The sequence below is a fragment of the Caretta caretta genome, chromosome 3, assembly GCF_965140235.1.
Source record: "Caretta caretta isolate rCarCar2 chromosome 3, rCarCar1.hap1, whole genome shotgun sequence".
Classification (NCBI taxonomy): Eukaryota; Metazoa; Chordata; order Testudines; family Cheloniidae; genus Caretta; species Caretta caretta.
Window position 1 is genome coordinate 181,432,843 of NC_134208.1, and position 18,551 is coordinate 181,451,393.

General features: G+C 43.8%; 1 long non-coding RNA gene across 1 annotated transcript in view; it reads left to right on the plus strand.

Annotated features, from left to right (window-relative positions):
- The first annotated feature begins 14,269 nt into the window (after window positions 1-14,269).
- The window catches only part of LOC125633530 (uncharacterized), a 65,505-nt gene continuing 61,223 nt past the window's right edge, over window positions 14,270-18,551 (plus strand). The window contains exon 1 of the long non-coding RNA XR_007355643.2: window positions 14,270-14,642. This is a non-coding gene — a long non-coding RNA (uncharacterized LOC125633530). The remainder of the gene's footprint in view (window positions 14,643-18,551) is intronic.

Consider the following 18,551-nt stretch of genomic DNA (forward strand, 5'->3'; position numbering starts at 1 on the left):
ATCCTCGGCTCAGACCTAGTCACCGTCTGGGCTGAGTCTCTGCAGAGTGGGGTCCTCTCTCTTTCGTGCAGGCGAGATGTGCTTGCCTTATTGCCGAAGAAGGGGGACCTCCGCAATTTACGAAATTGGCATCCCGTCTTGCTCCTCAGCACGGACTACAAATCATAGCGAAAGCAATCTCACTGTGGCTAGGGTCTGTGCTGGTGGACGTGATCCACCCAGACCAGACCTACACCATCCTGGACCGCAGTATCTTTGATAACCTATTTATGGTTTGGGACCTTTTGGAACTCGGGCGTAGAGACTGTCTGTCATTCGCCTTCCTGTCCCTAGATCAGGTTGAAGGCGTTCGATAGGGTGGACCACGGGTACCTCCTGAGCACTCTTCAGGTTTTTGGCTTTGGACCCCAGTTTTTGGGTTTTCTCCGGGTGCTGTACACTTCTGGTTAAGCTCAGAAGCGTACAGCACTTCTGGTAAAGCTCAGCTGGACCCTGACCGAATCGGTCAGCTTCAGGCGAGGAGTACGGCAGGGATGCTGCCTCTCGGGCCAGCTGTACGCTCTGGCGATCGAGACCTTCCTCTGTCTCCTCCAAAGGAAGTTGACAGGGTTGGTGCTGTGGGAGCCGGAGCTGCGGCTGGTCCTGTTGGCGTACGCCGATGATGTGCTCCTCGTGGTCCAGGACCCGGGCGACTTGGCGCAGGTGGAGGCTTCCCAGGCCATCTATTTGGCAGCCTCCTCCGCCCAAGTCAACTGGGTCATGAGCTCTGGCTTGGCGGTAGGAGACTGGCGGCAGGCGAGCTCCCTCCCCCTGTGCTTTAGACCATCCGGTGAAGCGCGGGTCCGCTGCTTTACCTTGGCGTTTACCTTTCTGCCGCGCATCCCTCTCCACTGGAAAACTGGGAAAATTTAGAGGGTGGGGTGATAGAGCGGCTCCGGAAATGGACGGGACTACTCCAATATCTCTCCCTCTGAGGGAGAGCGTTGGTGCTTAACCAACTAGTCCTGTCCATGCTCTGGTACCGGCTCAACACCCTGGTCCCAGCCCCAGGTTTCCTGACCAACCTCCGGACATCGATTCTAGAGTTCTTCTGGTCAGGAATGCACTGGGCCCCTGTTGGGGTTCTTCATCTACCCCTGAAGGAAGGAGGGCAGGGCCTGAAGTGTCTGCACACTCAGGTCTGTGTCTTCCACCTCCAGGCCCTGCAGAGGTTCCTTTACAGTGCAGGTAGTTCGACGTGGAGCATATTGGAGCATGCCTTCCTGTGCCGCTTGCAAGGGCTCCGATACAACCGGCAGCTCTTTTATCTCCATCCGGGAGGTCTTCTGCGAGACCTCTCGGGGCTGCCAGTCTTCTACAAGGACCTCCTCTGGACTTGGAAACAGTTTTCAATGACCAGGTCCATGGCAGCCACCAAGGGGGCAGATCGCCTCACGGAGCCCCTGCTACACAACCCTCAGCTCCGTGTGCAGGTGGCGGAGTCCCGCTCGGTGCACCAGGGCTTGATCCTGGCAGAAGTCACAAGAGTTGGAGACCTCCTGGACTACGACCGGGGAGACTGGTTGGATCCCCTGATGCTCGCTCGGCACATGGGGCTCTCCAGACCTCGTACCCCCCGGCGCGTACTTCAGGAGGTGAAGGCTGCTTTGCCGCCCGCTGCTTGAGCTTACCTCGACAGGATCCTGCTCGAGGGCATGCCCCGCCCACCCTCTACCCCAGGCCCACCGGACCTTTTACTTGGACTCCTGCCCCATAGACCCAGTCAACCCCCTCACCCCTTTACTGCGAACAGGCTGCATGAACTGTATTTATTGGCCATTTATAAAACCAGAGAGAGGAGGTTGGCTGATGGAGTTTCCTGTGACTGTGGGGCCTTTTTCCGATCCTCAGTCCGTTCAAATATCCGGGCGGAGTTCCTCTGGGCAGCGTCCACTGACCTCCTTGATGCTTTTGAGGAGTGGTGGGCGCTGACCGAGGTTCTCTGCTCAGTGTCCCCATCTGGGTCCCTTTGTTTGACCCTTTGATTGGGGGAGAGAGTAAGGGACCCCAGCCCCAGCCATTGCTGCTGCGGACACCACCACCTTAGAGGTGTCCTTTCACACGTGGGTGCACGTGCCCCCCCCCCGGATTGTCCACCCCACAGCCTGCCCCTCTTGTTGGGTGCTTTCAAAGGAGGGAATTGTTGGTGCCACTGGGCGTGGTGCCAGGTAACTCGAGGGGGTGGCAGACCTTGAGAGTCGATGAAGCCCCCTCGCTCTGGGCCACCAGGTAACTCGGAAGGGTGGAAGACCACGAGAGTCGAGGAAGCCCCCCGCCCTGGGCCCAGACCAGCTTGAACACTTCCCTCCCCTGAAGCTAATGAGAAAACAATTGTGATTGGTTGCTGAGTTACACATTGCATATGCTTTTGTTTTTGCTTTGTAAGTGTGTTATGCAAATAAAAACACCTTTTTTGCTTCAAAAAAAAAAAAAACACTCTCCTGCTGCCCTCTGGCCGTGCTGTATCACAAGTTCTAAGCTTAATTATAAATAATGGATTAATAAAAATAGGCCAGATATTTTAAGAAATCAGTTATTAAGTTGCTGCAAAGCTTTTCTGTGGGGCCTCAGTCTGAAACAGTGAGTGTCACTATGCTATCAAGGATCATTTTCTACATGACCTTCATCCCTCCAACACACTGTTTCCCAAACTTGGGATGCCGCTTGTTCAGGGAAAGCCCCTGGCGGGCCGGGCCAGTTTGTTTACCTGCCGCGTCTGCAGGTTCGGCCAATTGCGGCTCCTGTTGGCGGTGGTTCGCCGCTGCAGGCCCTTCAGATGTTTTACTCCAGCCCTCAAGCTCCTGCCAGGGAGCAGGGTCATGGGCTTCTCCTGCTCTGCGTCTGCTGTGGCTCCCGGAATTAGCTGCATGTCCCCGCCTACGGCTCCTATGTGTAGCTCCTCATGCTGCCTCCTCCCCAAGTGCCACCCTCGCAGCTCCCATTGGCCAAAAACAGTGGCCAATGGGAGCTGCAGCGGCAACACCTGTAGACAGGGCAGTGCGCAGAGCCGCCTGGACACGTCTCCATGTAGAAGCCGGAGGGGGGACATGCCACTGCTTTCAGAAGCTGCTTGAGGTAAGCGCCACCCAGATCCTGCACCCCTGATCCCCTCCCACACCCCAACCCCCAACCCAGCCCTGATCCTCCTCTCATCCCCCAAACCCCTCAGTCCCAGCACGGAGCACTCTCCTGCACCCCCAACCCTCATCTTCAGCCCCATCCCAGAACCCGCATCCCCAGCCGGATGCCTTATCCCTCCACCCCCACACCTCAACTCCCTGCCCCAGCCTGGAGCCCCCTCCCACACCCTGAACTCCTCATTTCTGGCCCCACCCCAATTTCATGAGCATTCATGGCCCGCCATACAATTTCCATACCTAGATGTGGCCCTCAGGGCAAAAAGTTTCCCCACCCCTGAGCTAGCCTTACCTCAGTTTCCACCATTACCTCATTGCAGTAGACTCCAGATCCTTACGGGTCATAAAAAACCTCACACTCTGTTGTCATGCATCTCCTGGTGAACGCTTCATAAAAATTATGAAATTCTCTTTGCTATTGCCATATGGGAGGTAATGTCACTGTTCCATCAGCAAGTGCTTGTTTGTTCTATTTCCAAGACAGGTCTTGCTATTCATTGTATTTCTCCCCACAGAGAATAGGAAAGGCTCAGCATCACAGCTGAAGCTTTAGTGAACTACAGATTTCATTGTACCTTCCTGGACTCATTAGTTCTGCTAACAGCTTCTACTTGTTAAGAGGCTCTGCGGGTGAGGACAGCAGCAGCAGTCAGTGATGCTAAAACAGGGGTAGCAGCAGAAACTATTGTGCTGGCTGAAGCTAAGGTGAGAGGTGGGGATGAAAATGTGAATCTTTGTTGTGTACGTTCAGGTTTTTTTTTTAACTTAATCCCAATTGCACAATTTTCAGATTTACCCTTTGCCCCCAAAAGAAAAATAAATAAAACACCAGTCGTAGGCTGCTTGTATTCATTCCTTGTAACCCTATTAATTTCTATGTGGATGCATAGCTGAAAATAAGGGAAGAATTTTGCCCTTTTTGTCAGGTTCCCATCATGGAAAGATCTTTCTTTTGCTTCTATTCTTAGTCATATTAGGTAATGATAGAAACTGGATTCCAGCCTGCTGGAGTACTGTGGCTTACACCTGTGAAAGTATTTTCCATGAAGATTCTGTTACTGCTTCTGAGCGTTTTTTCCTCCTTTAGTGTCTATCCCCTGCTGAACTACATAATGAATATAAAACACATTCTTATTGAGCATTCATTCCACCAGCAAAATCCACAAGTAAAATAATGTAAGCAACCATATTCTATCTACACACACACATATATACACATAAGAACACATGCATGCATAGGCCTTGTTACTCCACTGCACCAGACCTCTGCTTGGGTGAAGTGGGCAGAGTGGTACAGCCTGACAAGGAGTCAATTTTGCTGTAAGTTTAAGCTGCGGCGGGATGTTTTGGGACACAGGAAGTGTCAGCACTGCCTACACCATTTTCATAGCAGTGGAGATTCTCCCTACACAGGGTGAATTCACTCGGGCAAACCTCAAGACATTGTAAATTCACTTTATGCCAAATAAGCAGCATAAAATGAATCTAGCAGACTGGATGATCCAGTCCCCCCCTGCTTTATACATATATGGGCCACACATGCTGACTAACTCGGGTTGATTTGCATCACCAGAATTACACCAGTTTACATCTACTGGCTCAGTTTCTTTCCTGCTGGCGTATGGTTGTGCAATTTTTACCATCCCTACCATGAGGGGATATTTATCCCTGAATTGGAACTAACTGTTCTTCCCTGGGGTTCTGTTTCAGAGGTAACGAGGGCAAACCTTTCATTTTCACTTAGCTCTCCATAGTAGCCCAGACAGAAGTTGCCAAGAGGATGGGAAGATTCACATTTATGATATCTATCTTGTCCAGTTCCTCACAGTCTGTGGCAAGCCCAGGCAGAGGACAAATTTTGGACACCCCCAATCGTGAGGACATTGCAAGTGCCTTGTGTTGCCTCGAGTCACTTTCCCTCCCAGTAGAAGACTTTCTGCAAATGGCGGTCTATAGGGATCACTTACCCCTCCATGCCAATTTATGCCATCTGAATTTGATGCAAATATCTATATGTGACAGTGAGTGGGGAGGCTCGGTGCTTGAACAAGAAATACTTGATGCACAGATAGAATAATGATAGCGGACAGCTCCCAGTTTCTTCTACACCTCTGAATGCTCCCCAAGAAAACAAAACCCAGTGTATTTGCTACAAGCTATCTGGTACAAAATAAAACTTGTCAGATCAATATACCAGCTGTCTCTGGCTACTGCTTTCTCTTAATTTGAGAGCAGATGCATGGTCCAGTGGTTACAATGTGAGAGTGGAATTTGCAAGACCTAGCTTCAAGTACTTCCTTTGTGACCTTGGGCAAATCACTTGCAGCTAGAATTTTAAAGGTCTTTAGTCATATAAAGATGCAGATAGGATCCTATTGGGATTTTCGAAGTGCCTAAGCACTTGACACCCACTGCTCATGGCTAATTGCTCCTTCACCTCCAAAGTCCTCTCTGACAGGCACAAGATTTAACCTCGCCCACGTTGTTCACTATCTACATGAAACCATTGAAAGAACTGGTGAGAGAATACAGGGTGATGTGCCAGCTATATGCAGATGCCCTTACAGAAGTATGTCTTCTTAATGCCAGATATAAGCAGCACCATCTCCCAGATTTCTGAGTGACAAAAGCAGCACCTGGCGGCAGCTCAATTGGCAAAATATGGTAGAAGAATCTTGCCTTCTTTGTATTATTCCCATCTACTTGTATCTTGCCTTCAGATTGTTAGTCTTCTGCCTTGTGGTTCTTCTTTAACTCAACTGGATGGCTTAATAACCACAGCAGAGCAAAACACCAACCAAATAATAAAAAACAAAAACAAAAACTTTTCCACCACTGACTCCTCATCCTATGAGAGACAGACCTGGCCATGCTTTCTTGATTTCTAGGCTTGACTACTGGAGTACTAAGTTCCCTATAAGCTGCATGGCTGGATGGCCACCCAGCAGCTATCAAGTGCTGCACACTTCAGGTGTAGCACTTCAGGTGTCCCTCCCCTCACTGCTGTGCTGCTCCTGCCCTCTGACTTGGAGCTGCTCCTGGTAGCCTCCTCCTTGCTGTGGGGGTGGGGGGAGAGGGAGAGCTGATGTCAAGATCCCCCCTCCGCCCACCCATGTACCCCATCTCCACAGAGCAGGGGGACACACAACAGGGCTGAGGATGGAGGGAGCTTGCTGGCAGCTGCTGCTGTGTTGGAGCATGCCGATCTACTTAAAAGGGCAGCATATTTAAAGTGGGAGCAGTGTACTTAAAGGGGCAATGCACGTCTCTCTCTCTCTCACACACACACACACACACACACACAGTCTTTCACACTCACCTCCCGACACATACTTGTATTACTGTTGTTACTTCTTGACACTTCTTGACACTTCAAAGTGTGTTATGTTAGTTTTTTCACTGGTCTATGTATTTCATAACTTTTATTTCTTTCTTACTCTTAAAATTTATTTCTTTGAATAGTGAGTTCTAAAATGCCTAACCTGTCCTGGCTGGAGTAATTGTCCCTATGGTAACTTTTGAAAAATATATATTTCATCTTGGTTTTTGGTTTCTACTGGTGGCACATTACCTCAGTATGGTTCACATAACAAAATTCATTCTGCATGTGGATGGAAAAAATAGAGGGAACACTGCATACATCTCTAGGAATAAAGTCAAATACCTTGGAAAGCTCCAACTCGTATAAAAAGCAGCAATCCTTCTGCTTGCTGTTGGCAATCAACAGTGTCAAAGGTCTTAGAGGCTTCTCTCCCCCAGCCCACACAGAGTTGTTGCACAGGCATGGAGAGGTGCCTCTCACCCGGCCCCAAGTTGCTATCTCTCTCTCCACCACAGCCCCAGGGCAGCCTGCACTCCAAATGCTTCAACCCCAGCCGCACCCCAGCTCCCGCACCCCCAACTGGTGTCCTCACCCCTCTGCACCCCAACCTTCTGTCTCAACCCTGAGCCCCCTCTTGCTCCCCAAACCCCTCATCCCCGGCCCCACCGCACAGCCTGCACCCCCAGCTGGAGCTCTCACCCCCCACACACCCCAACCCTATGCCCCAACCATGAGCCCCCTCCCACACCACGAACCCCTTGACCCCACCCCCACCACACATTACCTCCATATTGGTGCAAATAACAAAATTCATTCCACACACCGACGTAAAAAATTAGAGGGAACACTCATCCAACAAGGTATTGACAGTCTCAGTCAGCAGGGCTCACAGGTGTTCTCTGCTCTCTTTTACCATCTAGGAGTGTTTTAGGGACTCAGACACAGAGGTGGCCCTGGCTGCTATCAGTTCTTCCATGACTACTACTTGCATGATAAGCATAAATCTGTAAAGAAGGTGTTGTGCTCTTGGTTTATTATTTTAAGAAGGCCTAGAAGGCCTTTCTCGATGCAGTGATCTTCTCTGTGAAACAAGATGATAGTGCCTCAGAGTGAGAGGTGATAGGGCTGAATGAAAGCAGTCTGGGTTTACAAAGAAATTTTGTACAACCACAGAATAGTTCTTTGGAGTATGATTTTCCTGTCTCTGAGGGTAGTCTTCGCCATGGCAGTCTGAATGACAACCCTGGTGATCTAAGGAGGCAGTGGGGTGCGATGTGGTGAGAGAGGGAGTTTTGTGCTAGAATGTTCACTGCAACAGTCAGGAAGTGGTTGTATTGCTTCCCTAATTCTTCTACTCCTTGTCTTCTTGGTTGGGCAGAACTTTCAAGACTGGCCGACTCCAAGAGATGTTGGAGATGTACAATGGTGATGGTTTCTTCTTGCCTTGTGATAGGGAGAGTTCTGATATCTATTTGGAAGTGAAAGCTGTCTGACCAGGACAGGGGCGACTTATGTCAAAATCTAGGCCATGTATCCAGCCCAACTACATGTGTGTCTCCAGAGATCTTACCTGTGAGAAACCTACAGTGGAACGTTTGTAGATACACTGTTGGGCTATAGTTTCAGAGGTGTTGTCTGCATTGTTACTGAAATTCCCAAGCGAATGAGTGTTGTGAACTTCATCACTGAACCAGACAACATTTAGTCTATGGTGCTTTTGGTGCATGGAGCTTTACAGACCAGCAGGATATCTGGGTTAATCTTGTCCCTGGACTCACAGATTAAGTGGATGCATCCTAAAGCTTCTGTTCTGAGTGAAATTTTTGCGGCAGTTGAGCCCAGAAGGGAATAGAATCAGTGACAAATTATACTTTAGTGCAACCAGTCCAAAAAATACTGTACTATGTCATTAAAGACTTGGTCCAACAGCAACTAAACTCACAGCCCTGGGCATGGTCCAACAGCAACTAAACACTATCTCAGGCTACATTAAATACAGAGATTTCTGCAGACAAGTAGGGACTAGATTTTTCTGTTATTTTTTGGTTGTTACCTTTGTTCTATCCCCTCAAACAAAAACAAAAAAGCAAGAGTCATTAGCTAAGTTAATGTAGCATACACAATGTGTGTATGTGTCTGACACATAGAGATCACATTTGTTTAACAAACTCAGGATTATTTAATATTATTTTATATTTAATATTTTGATATTGATCTGGAAATTCCAGAAGTTTTACATCTGCATGGTATTATTTACAAGAATGGCATCAAGTTGTGTGTTTGTGGGTTAGAGATGATAGTATATGCTCTGTAAAACTGTCAATTTTTAAAAAGAGAGAACAGATGAAAGTCACTATAGAAGTATCATCAGTATAATTATCATCTAGAGGTAGATAGAGTTCTAGTAAATTATTTGCAGAGGGCCAATTTTTTAAAACCTTGACTCTTTGTGTGCCCCACAAATAATTGTGCCTCAGAGAATAACAAGGGCAAGTGGGAGGTAGTCTTAATTGAAAATCAGTCCTATCATATGGAGTATGCATGCTTTATTAATTAGGGATGGATATCGGTGCTGGTTTTGAATGTGAAAGTAAAAGTTCTATTTCTAGCCTTCACATTCACTGCACTTCATGACTATTTGCAGGAGTGGATTAAATTTCAGAAAGTGATACAACAAACTGAACTTGATCCTACTCCTAGAGGAAAAGTGAAAGGAGCAACAGAAGACCTTAAATCACTAACTAGTGACCACTATCAACATATCACCTTTTTTTTTTTTAACTCTTGATGAAAGAAAATTTCCCCATCACTGATAGAAAATCTCTCAAGTTATTCAGCTACAGAGATCATATACAATAACTGTGGTTCAAACTATGGGACAGGGCAAAATTAATACATTTGGGCAGAATATCAGAATCCAGGAAAATGGGGTGCCAAAGGGCACAAGGAACACACTTTATCTACCAATGCCAGTCACAATCAGTTTTTGCACTCAGAGAATTGCAGGAACTGCTGCCTTTGTGCCCTGCGTGTGCCCTTCCTCAGCACCAGGGGGAAGAAAAAGTCTTTATCATTTTAATGCTGACAGACCCCAGTCATCGGTGGCTGAGATCAAACCTGGGATTTCTGGAGCTTAATGCATGAGCCTCTACTGACTGAGCTAAAAGACACCTCTCTCATAGTCTGTAGCAGGCTCATCAACCTCTAGCTGGTCTAAACCAACACTAGAGGAGGACAGAGTGCCATGCCATTGAGGCATGGATTACACTGTCTTAAAGGGTAATACAACTTGCACAGTCCCCTGCTCATTGGGAAACTTAAGAAGAGATTATGCTATGCTGATTTTCTATGTGAAGAATAAGGCATGAGTTTTTTTTAAACTGTGAGAGTGATTAACCAGCAGAACAAACTACCCAGGGAAGTGCTTGATTCTCCATTTCTTGATGTCTTCACATAAAGATAGATGCCTTTCTACAAGATATGATTTAGTCAAATACAAGTTATTGCACTCCATACCAAAGTAACTGGGTTAAATTCTATAGTCAGATTAGATGATCGAAAGGTCCCTTCTGATCTTAAAAATCTCTGAGCAATGAACCTTTTGACAGCTCTCTGTGGCGTGGTGCAGCTACACACTGTCCCACATGCAGGGATAGGCATAAATGGCACTATCGACTCCGATGCTACTGCCTTACCATAAGTACATTTTCCTCCCCAGGTGGAAAATATGTGAAAGCTATTGTTTATGCTATGCAAGCACCTGTAAACAATCCAATTAATTACCAGCTGGAACATCCAATCATGCACAATAGAGCTGGCTGAGAAAATTTCCATCGTGTGGGAAAAGTACAAGATTTCAAAATTTTGTTTCATTCTGAATCAGAACCAAAAGTCAAAATCTCTGATTTTTTACAAAACAAAATGTTCCTATAATATTGCCCTTCAACTTCATCAAAATATTTCATTTTGATTTTTATTGTTTTGACTATAATATAAAAGTTGAAACAAAGTTGAAACAAAACAATAAAGTTAACATTAAACTTTTCAGCCTTGTTTAAATGAAACATTTTGATCATTTCACCCTGAATTTTTTGACAAAAATCTATACAGTCCCATGAATTTTTTCAATTTAGTCAAACCATCGTTTTCCTAAGGAAAACTATCATTCGAAAAATTTTGACCAGTTCTAATCCACAGTATTTAAAGCCACTGCAGGTTGAATAAATATATTTGAAATTTAAGAGTAGAAATATTTTTAGGTATCCAGGCTCAGTATTAAATTAACTTTTGGGAAGCTGGACACTGTAATATACTGACTAAGAAGAGTGCATTGGAAGGTATGAGTTGATCGTAAAGGGCCATTTCTTCCCAGATTAACACAGATGTGACTCCATCTGAGAGAAGGGAGTCAAACACCCAGTCTTTTGCTAATTTTCATAAAACTTCTGAAAAGACCATTTACATCTTATTGTGTTTTATTTTTATCTGATGGAGTGGCAGTGGGACCTCAAGAAATCAGTATGACACTTTATTTTTTATGTTCTCGTCTGACACAATGCAAAAAAGCAAAGAAGAAAGAGACAAGTGACAGAGCCCTTAATTTATGGCAACAAGTTTACATAGTACACACAAATTAATTCCAGTCACCTCTCAGTCATCAGTTATTTAAAAGATCTCAGGTTGGCATTTGAGGTCTCTCATCCCTCTAGGCACACTAAACTATTGGGCTCTGTTAGGGGAAAGAATTATATTTGTAATCAATACTATGTTTGGCAAATTTGCAGGTAACTTCCAGAAAGTGATTACATTCCAGTGAGGTGAGAGATCTGTTGAGCCACCTTCCAAAACTAACAGATGCAGAGATTTGAAAGAGTTGTGAGTAATAATCTTTTTCTCTCAGTGTACTACTCAGATAATAGTTTAGTAAGATAACAATACTTTGTCCTTACTATTGCCAAATAGCCCTGAGGCATCCTCTTTCAGAGTTTTGTCCTCACAAATCACCTCAGTTTATAAATGATCTGTTAGAAGTGAAGTAGGACAGAAGATGCTACAGCAGGGGTGGTGGACATAGTGTGAAACTGATCAATTACATCATAAAACCTTAAAAGGGATGCAGCTGCATCAGAGCTCCCAGATTCTTGAAATCTGATGGCATAGCTGTAGAGTAGGCAAAGAGGAGATTCTTTATCTCTGCTATAGCATATGAAAAATGTTGGTCAGCATGCTTGTTTCAAGCTGTGGATGGTCTGAATACTGCAGGCCACCTGCCTTCCGTTGCTGAATTAATTAATTTATGTATACATTTATACATATTTATACAAATTTATACATATTTTTCAGAGCAGATTATTCAGATTTAAACTGAAGTATTGGTGCATGTGGCAGAAAAGCAGCATCCTCAGGAGACAAATGCAAGATCTCCCCTGGTTAAGTTCCAGCTACTATCACTCACTGAGCTTCTAAAGGTGTTAAAAAAACTTTGTGCCACGACTTGAGGTTTGGACCTATGTCCTGCCTTGCTGGAGAAGGTGAGTGGGTGAGTACTAAGCCCATTACTAAAGAGACTCTCCCTGCTTCTATTAAGAGGGGTAGGATGCCATTGGTTTTGAAGGAGGCAAGTCTTCACCCTTTTCCCAACAAATTATCATTACACATTAAGAACCTGGACAGTTCTTGAACAGTTTTCATCCTTTCCTTTTGGGGGGGGAGGTGATTGGGAAGCTTGTGGCTAAACAACTCCTTCAGTATCTAGCTGCATCAGAGCTCCTGGACTCTCATCTATTTCTGTACAGCACTGGATTTGATGCAGAAACTTACTGTTGCAATGCCTGATGAACAACTCCTTGCATTGGAAAATAATCAGGTTCCATGCTGATATTATTAGATCTAGCAGCTTTCCTCAATACCATTGATAATAAAGTGTTGTTGACTAATCCATGGCTTCCTGGAGGAGGCGATGGGATTGCTTTGGGATGCCTCTATTCTTTCTTGGTTACGGATCCCAGAGGGCTGTATTAGGCAATTGCTCATCATCCCCAAGGGTACTCTTGTGATGAATGCTGCAGGGTTCCATCTTGCACCCCTGTTGTTCACTGTGTATACTGTTCAGTGTGAGGGGGCTTAGGTTGCATTGTTTTCAGTATGCAGTGGTGGCTAGCTTTATGTCACCATCTCAACTGATCAAGAGTAGGATGCTGGATATCTGTCCCAGTGTTTGCATTTGTGAGTGCCAGAGAAGTGTTGTTGAATGTGTAGTTAGATGTTTGGCTGCATGTGTGTACTCTCTGTGCTATCCCAGCTCTGCACAGATAGCTGATACAGCAGACCTCGAGTGAATCATCCAGTGACCACAAGATACGTTAAGGTACGAAGGCACCCAGCCAGGTTTATTGTCAATGAAGCATGGTAATAGCACCCAGCAGACTCTAGAGGGACACTAAGATATGTATGCCCATGACAATGAATGAAGTTCCGTGAATGGCGGGACTTTCCATTCTCTCCTAGACTGGACAAAGACAATCCCTCTGAGACTCCATTTTACACATGAATACAAACAAGTTATGCATTACCCCTCTGATGTGCCTCCTGACATGGTTAGCTACCACCCATTACCTTGTACATGTTGGTTTGATCAAAACATCTCTACTCATCACCCTGACCATCATTCTGACCTTATTTTTAGGCGGGTCAGTGTGTTCTTGTTTGGTGTGTGTGTGTGTTTATACCATACTCGGTATGGGGTGTTCTGGTACCACGCTTCTGGAATGTGTTTGCACAAATGTTCTGTGCCTAGTATTTCTTAGGTATGTGTATGTTTTTGCCATACCTGCCCTGTTCTTGCCAGGTTCTGTGAACTTGCAAGTAGGTATGTTTTGTTACAGGGCCTGACTTTTGCTTATAGCTTGACTCTTGCTAATTCTACTTTATATTAGCAGGGCCTATTTACTACTTTAGTTCAGGCCTCAGGCCTTATACCAGGCCTCTAATACAAGGGCTTATGTCTGAGGCTCTCTTCCTACCGTAGAATGTTTTATCTGAACAATCTACTCGTTCATTTCTTTGACGAAGAAAGAGAGAACTTTCCAAGCAATGGGATACCATTTACCTTACGTTAAAAAAGCAACCTCCCCCCACACACCTGGGAATTATTATGTGGATAAGGATTACTCTTATGAGGAAGGGTTGCAGGAGCAGGATCTAAAAATGTAACGCTTTTGTTTAGTAGGGAAAAAAGACCTGGATCTATGTGCCAAACACATTAGCTGCAATAACCAACTATGAGACAAAGTTGTATACTCTATCCAAAATTATTGGAGGACATAGCTAGATTGGTGCAGTTGATTGTTAGTAGATAACTAACCCAAAGATATTTTCTTTGACTTTTTGTATTTGCCAGTATTGGTGAGAAATCAGAAGCGTGAAATATTGGCTCCCGCATACAGTAATAGCATCGAAGAACTGACTCAAATGGGGGGAAAATTAATAAGCATCAATTATATTTCCTGTCAATCTGTGGAACATACAGAGTTAATACTGACTGCTTGATTTCTGAACAAACAGTAACTTGTCAGTTCTAATATTCATATTAGTATTCACCTCTTCATGATTAAAATCTTTCACAGTAATATTTGTACATGATACTCCTGTATAAATAAATAAGCACAGTATGCATCATAACAATGTCACAGGAAGGAGTTAATATTTCAGAGGCATTAACCAACACGAAATTTGGGATAGACTTCCTCTTACCTGGTGATTGCTACAAAGGTTCAAGATTACTCTGTCTATTCTCTCTCTCTCTCTCTCTCTCTCTGTACCCACCTCTGTTTAGTGATATGTATATGTGTGTGTAGATAGATAGAAACACACAGGTGATTTATTTATATACATACTCTGCAAAGAACTAATTAGGGGGAAAGGAATGTGAAAGGAACTGAAAAGGAGGATTGGGGAATCATTAAGCCTGAAAAAAAAAAATCAGTAAATAAAACTCAAAACACCAAAATGCAAGTTATGATAATACCTGAAGAGAGCCAAGGAATTTTTTAAAGACAGAATCTAGGAGGGAATGAAGGCTGGAAGCTATGAAGAGAAACTGGAAGGAACTGCTTTGTGAATTTCTTTATTTCTTCAGCACAACTGTGAGTAATTGTAACAGCCCAAAGGAAAGCAGAGTAAAGTACTTATGATATATGGGGACCGTTTGTTCTGTTTAAGTGACTCAGTGTGTGAAGCATCTGATCTTTAGGCGATAGGAAATGTGTCTTAATTAATTAATGTTCTAATATTTTTAGATATCCTGTTGTGTTCTGGGCATATTGGGGATCTGAATTACTTTTTGTGCTACAGAATATCAGGTTTATAATTGCATAAATTAGTGTTTTGGATTTTTCACTGTGCTTTTTACTTTTTAAATTATGTACTCTCTCAGTAAGTGAGATAAGATTTTAACAAGACTGAAATACATTCTCCAGGCTCCCTCAGAAAGCTCAGGTCCCAACAGCATTTTCTATTTAGATTTTCTATTTTCCCCCCTTTTGCTATTTTATTGTATGTTTGGGAATTTGGGGCTTTTGTAAATTGCCCACAGTTGACAGCCTCTTTAGCAGCAGATTAGTAAATTTTCAGACTTTCACACATTATTACTGTTCTCCATAAATAAGACATCCTGAAGAGTTCTAAGTGTCCAACCTTAGAACCTGCTGAGCACTCTCAGTCCTTCTGACTTCAGTAGGAATTGGGAGCGCCGAGCACCAGACAGCAGCAATGCTGAATCACCATTAGTACTTACACTACTTTGGGACAAACTGCATGCTCAGTTACTCACTTGTGCAATTTCACAATGAGGTTCTACACAGGAAACTGTGGTCAGAATTTTGTGTTTTGAGCTTATCTCTATTAAGTTTTTAGGCATAGAATCACAGACTGGAATGGACCTTGAGAGGTCATTTATTCCAGTCGCATGCACTCATGGCCGGACTAGATGTTATCTAGACCGTTCCTGACAGGTGTTTTCTAAACTGCTCTTAAAAATCTCCAGTGACGGAGATTCCACAGTCTCCCTGGGCAAAGGGTTCCAGTGCTTAACCACCCTGACAGCTAGGAAGTTTTCCTGATGTCCAACCTAAACCACCCTTGCTGCAATTTAAGCCCATTGCTTTCTGTCGTACCCTCAGAGGTTAAGAAAAACAATTTTCTCCTTCTTCCTTGTAACAAGCTTTTATGTACTTGAAAACTGTTACCATGCCCCATCTCAGTCTTATCTTTTCCAGACTAAACAAACCCAAGTTTTATAACCTTTCCTCATAGTTCATGCTTTAATAATTTTTGGTGCTCTCCTCTGGACTTTCTCCAATTTGTCCACATCTTTCCTGAAATATGGTGCCCAGAACTGGACAGAATACTCAAGCTGAGGCACAATCAGCACAGAATAAAGTGGAAGAATTACTTCTCATGTCTTGCTTACAACACTCCTGCTAATACATCCCAGAATGACAACAGTTTTTGTAACAGTGTTACACTGTTGACTCATATTTAGTTTGTGATCCACTATGACCGCCAGATCCCTTTCTGCAGTACTCCTTCCTAGGCAGTCATTTCCCATTTTGTGTGTGCGCAACTGATTGTTCGTTCTGAAATGGAACACTTTGTATTTGTCCTTATTGAATTTCACCCTATTTACTTTAGACCATTTCTCCAGTTTGTCCAGATCATTTTGAGTTTTAATTTTATCCTCCAAAGCACTTGCAACTGCTCCCAACTTGGTATCGTCCACAAACTTTATAAGTGTACTCTCTATGCCATTATCTAAATCATTGATGAAGATATTGAACAGAACTGGACCCAGAACTGATCCTTATGGGACTTCTCTTGATATGCCTTTCCAGCATGAACCACTGATAATTACCCTCTGGGAACAGTTTTCCAACCACTTACGCACCCACCTTATAGTAACTCCATCTAGGTTGTATTTCCCTAATTTGTTTCTGAGAAGGTCATGTGAGACAGTATCAAAAACCTCACTAAAGTCAAGATATACCACATCTACTGCTTCCCCCCTATCCACAAGGTTTGTTACCCGATCAAAGAAAGCTATTAGGTTGGTTTGACATGACTTGTTCTTGACAAATCCATGCTGATTGTTACTTATCACCTTATTATCTTCTAGATGTTTGCAAATTGCTTGCTTAATTATTTGCTCCATTATCTTTCCAGATACTGAAGTTAAGCTGACTTGTCTAATTCTCCGGGTTGTCCTTACTTACCTTTTTTATAAATTGGCACTATATTTGCCCTTTTCCCTCTGGACTCTCTCCCGTAGTCAATGACTTTTCAAAGATAATCACTAATGGCTCAGATATCTCCTCAGCAAGGTCCAGGAAGTATTTCATAAGGCCATTATGACTTGAGGACATCTAACTTGTCTAAGTAATTTCAAATTTGTTCTTTTCCTATTTTAGCCTCTGATCCTAACTCATTTTCACTGGCATTCACTATGTTAGATGTCCAATTGCTTCTAACCTTTCTGGTGAAAATGGAAATAAAAAGGTCATTTAGCACTTCTGCCATTTCCACATTTTCTGTTATTGCTTTTCCCGCTCATTGAGTAATCTGTCCTTGGTCTTCCTCTTGCTTCTGCTGTATTTGTAGAATGTTTTCTTGTTATCCTGTATGCCTCTAGCCAGTTTAATCTCATTTTGTGCTTTGGGCTTTCTAATTTTGTCCCTAAATACTGGTGTTTTTTCTTTATATTCATCCTTTGTAATTTGACCTAGTTTCCACTTTTTGTAGGATTCTTTTTTTGAGTTTCAGATCACTGAAGATCTTCTGGTCAAGCCATGGTAGTCTCTTGCTATACTTCGTATCTTTCCTATGCAGTGGGATAGTTTGCTCTTCCACTCTTAATAATGGGCCCGTACCTACTGTCGTCTGTAGCACCAAGAGCTCTGCTTGCCTGCAAACCTTCAACTTTTTCCTCATGCTCCCTTGCTGAATCAGTCAGCATTGGCTGGCATTCCTGCTGTGATTGCAATTGGGCAAAGTGAATTAAGGTATTAAAGTGAGGGTATATGTATGTTTTTGTGTGTGAATGTTCACACACATTCACTCAAACACACACACAGTTTCTGCAGCTTCTGTGTTGACATCTGCCATTCTTTGCATCTGAGGGAGCATCTGAGGGTTTGCAAACAAGCAGAACTCTGAATTAATTTTTATACAAAGAATTCACTACAAAGGATGAATAACGATTCTCTGTTTTTCATGCTGCATTCTGAGCTGTTTACTTTGGAAAATACTGTTATTTTTAAAAGAATTTTTGTTCTGATGTCAAATTTTGTAGGACTCTTTTTTGAATTTGAGATCATTGAAGATTTCCTGGTTAAGCCATGATCTCTTGCCGTAATTCCTATCTTTCCTATGCAGTCTCTTTGAAAAACTGCCAACTCTCTTGAGTTATTTTTCCCCTTAGATTTGCTTCCTATGGGATTTTACCTACCAACTCCCTGAGTTTGCTAAAGTCTGCCTTCTTGAAATCCATTATCTTTATTGTGCTGTTTTCCCTCCTACCATTCATTAGAATCATGAATAAACCAGTCGGAGAACACTTCAATCTCTCTGGTCACGCAATCACAGACATGAAGGTCGCTATCTTAAAACAAAAAAACTTCAAATCCAGACTCCAGCGAGAAACTGCTGAATTGGAATTCATTTGCAAATTGGATACTATTAATTTAGGCTTAAATAGAGACTGGGAGTGGCTAAGTCATTATGCAAGGTAGCCTGTTTCTTCTTGTTTTTTCCTACCCCCCCCCCTCCAGATGTTCTGGTTTAACTTGGATTTAAACTTGGAGAGTGGTCAGTTTAGATGAGCTATTACCAGCAGGAGAGTGAGTTTGTGTGTGTATGGGGGTGGGGGGGATGTGAGAAAACCTTGATCTATGCAGGAAATAGCCCGACTTGATTATGCAAAGAGTTGTCACTTTGGATGGGCTAGCACCAGCAGGAGAGTGAATTTGTGTGGGGGGTGGAGGGTGAGAAAACCTGGATTT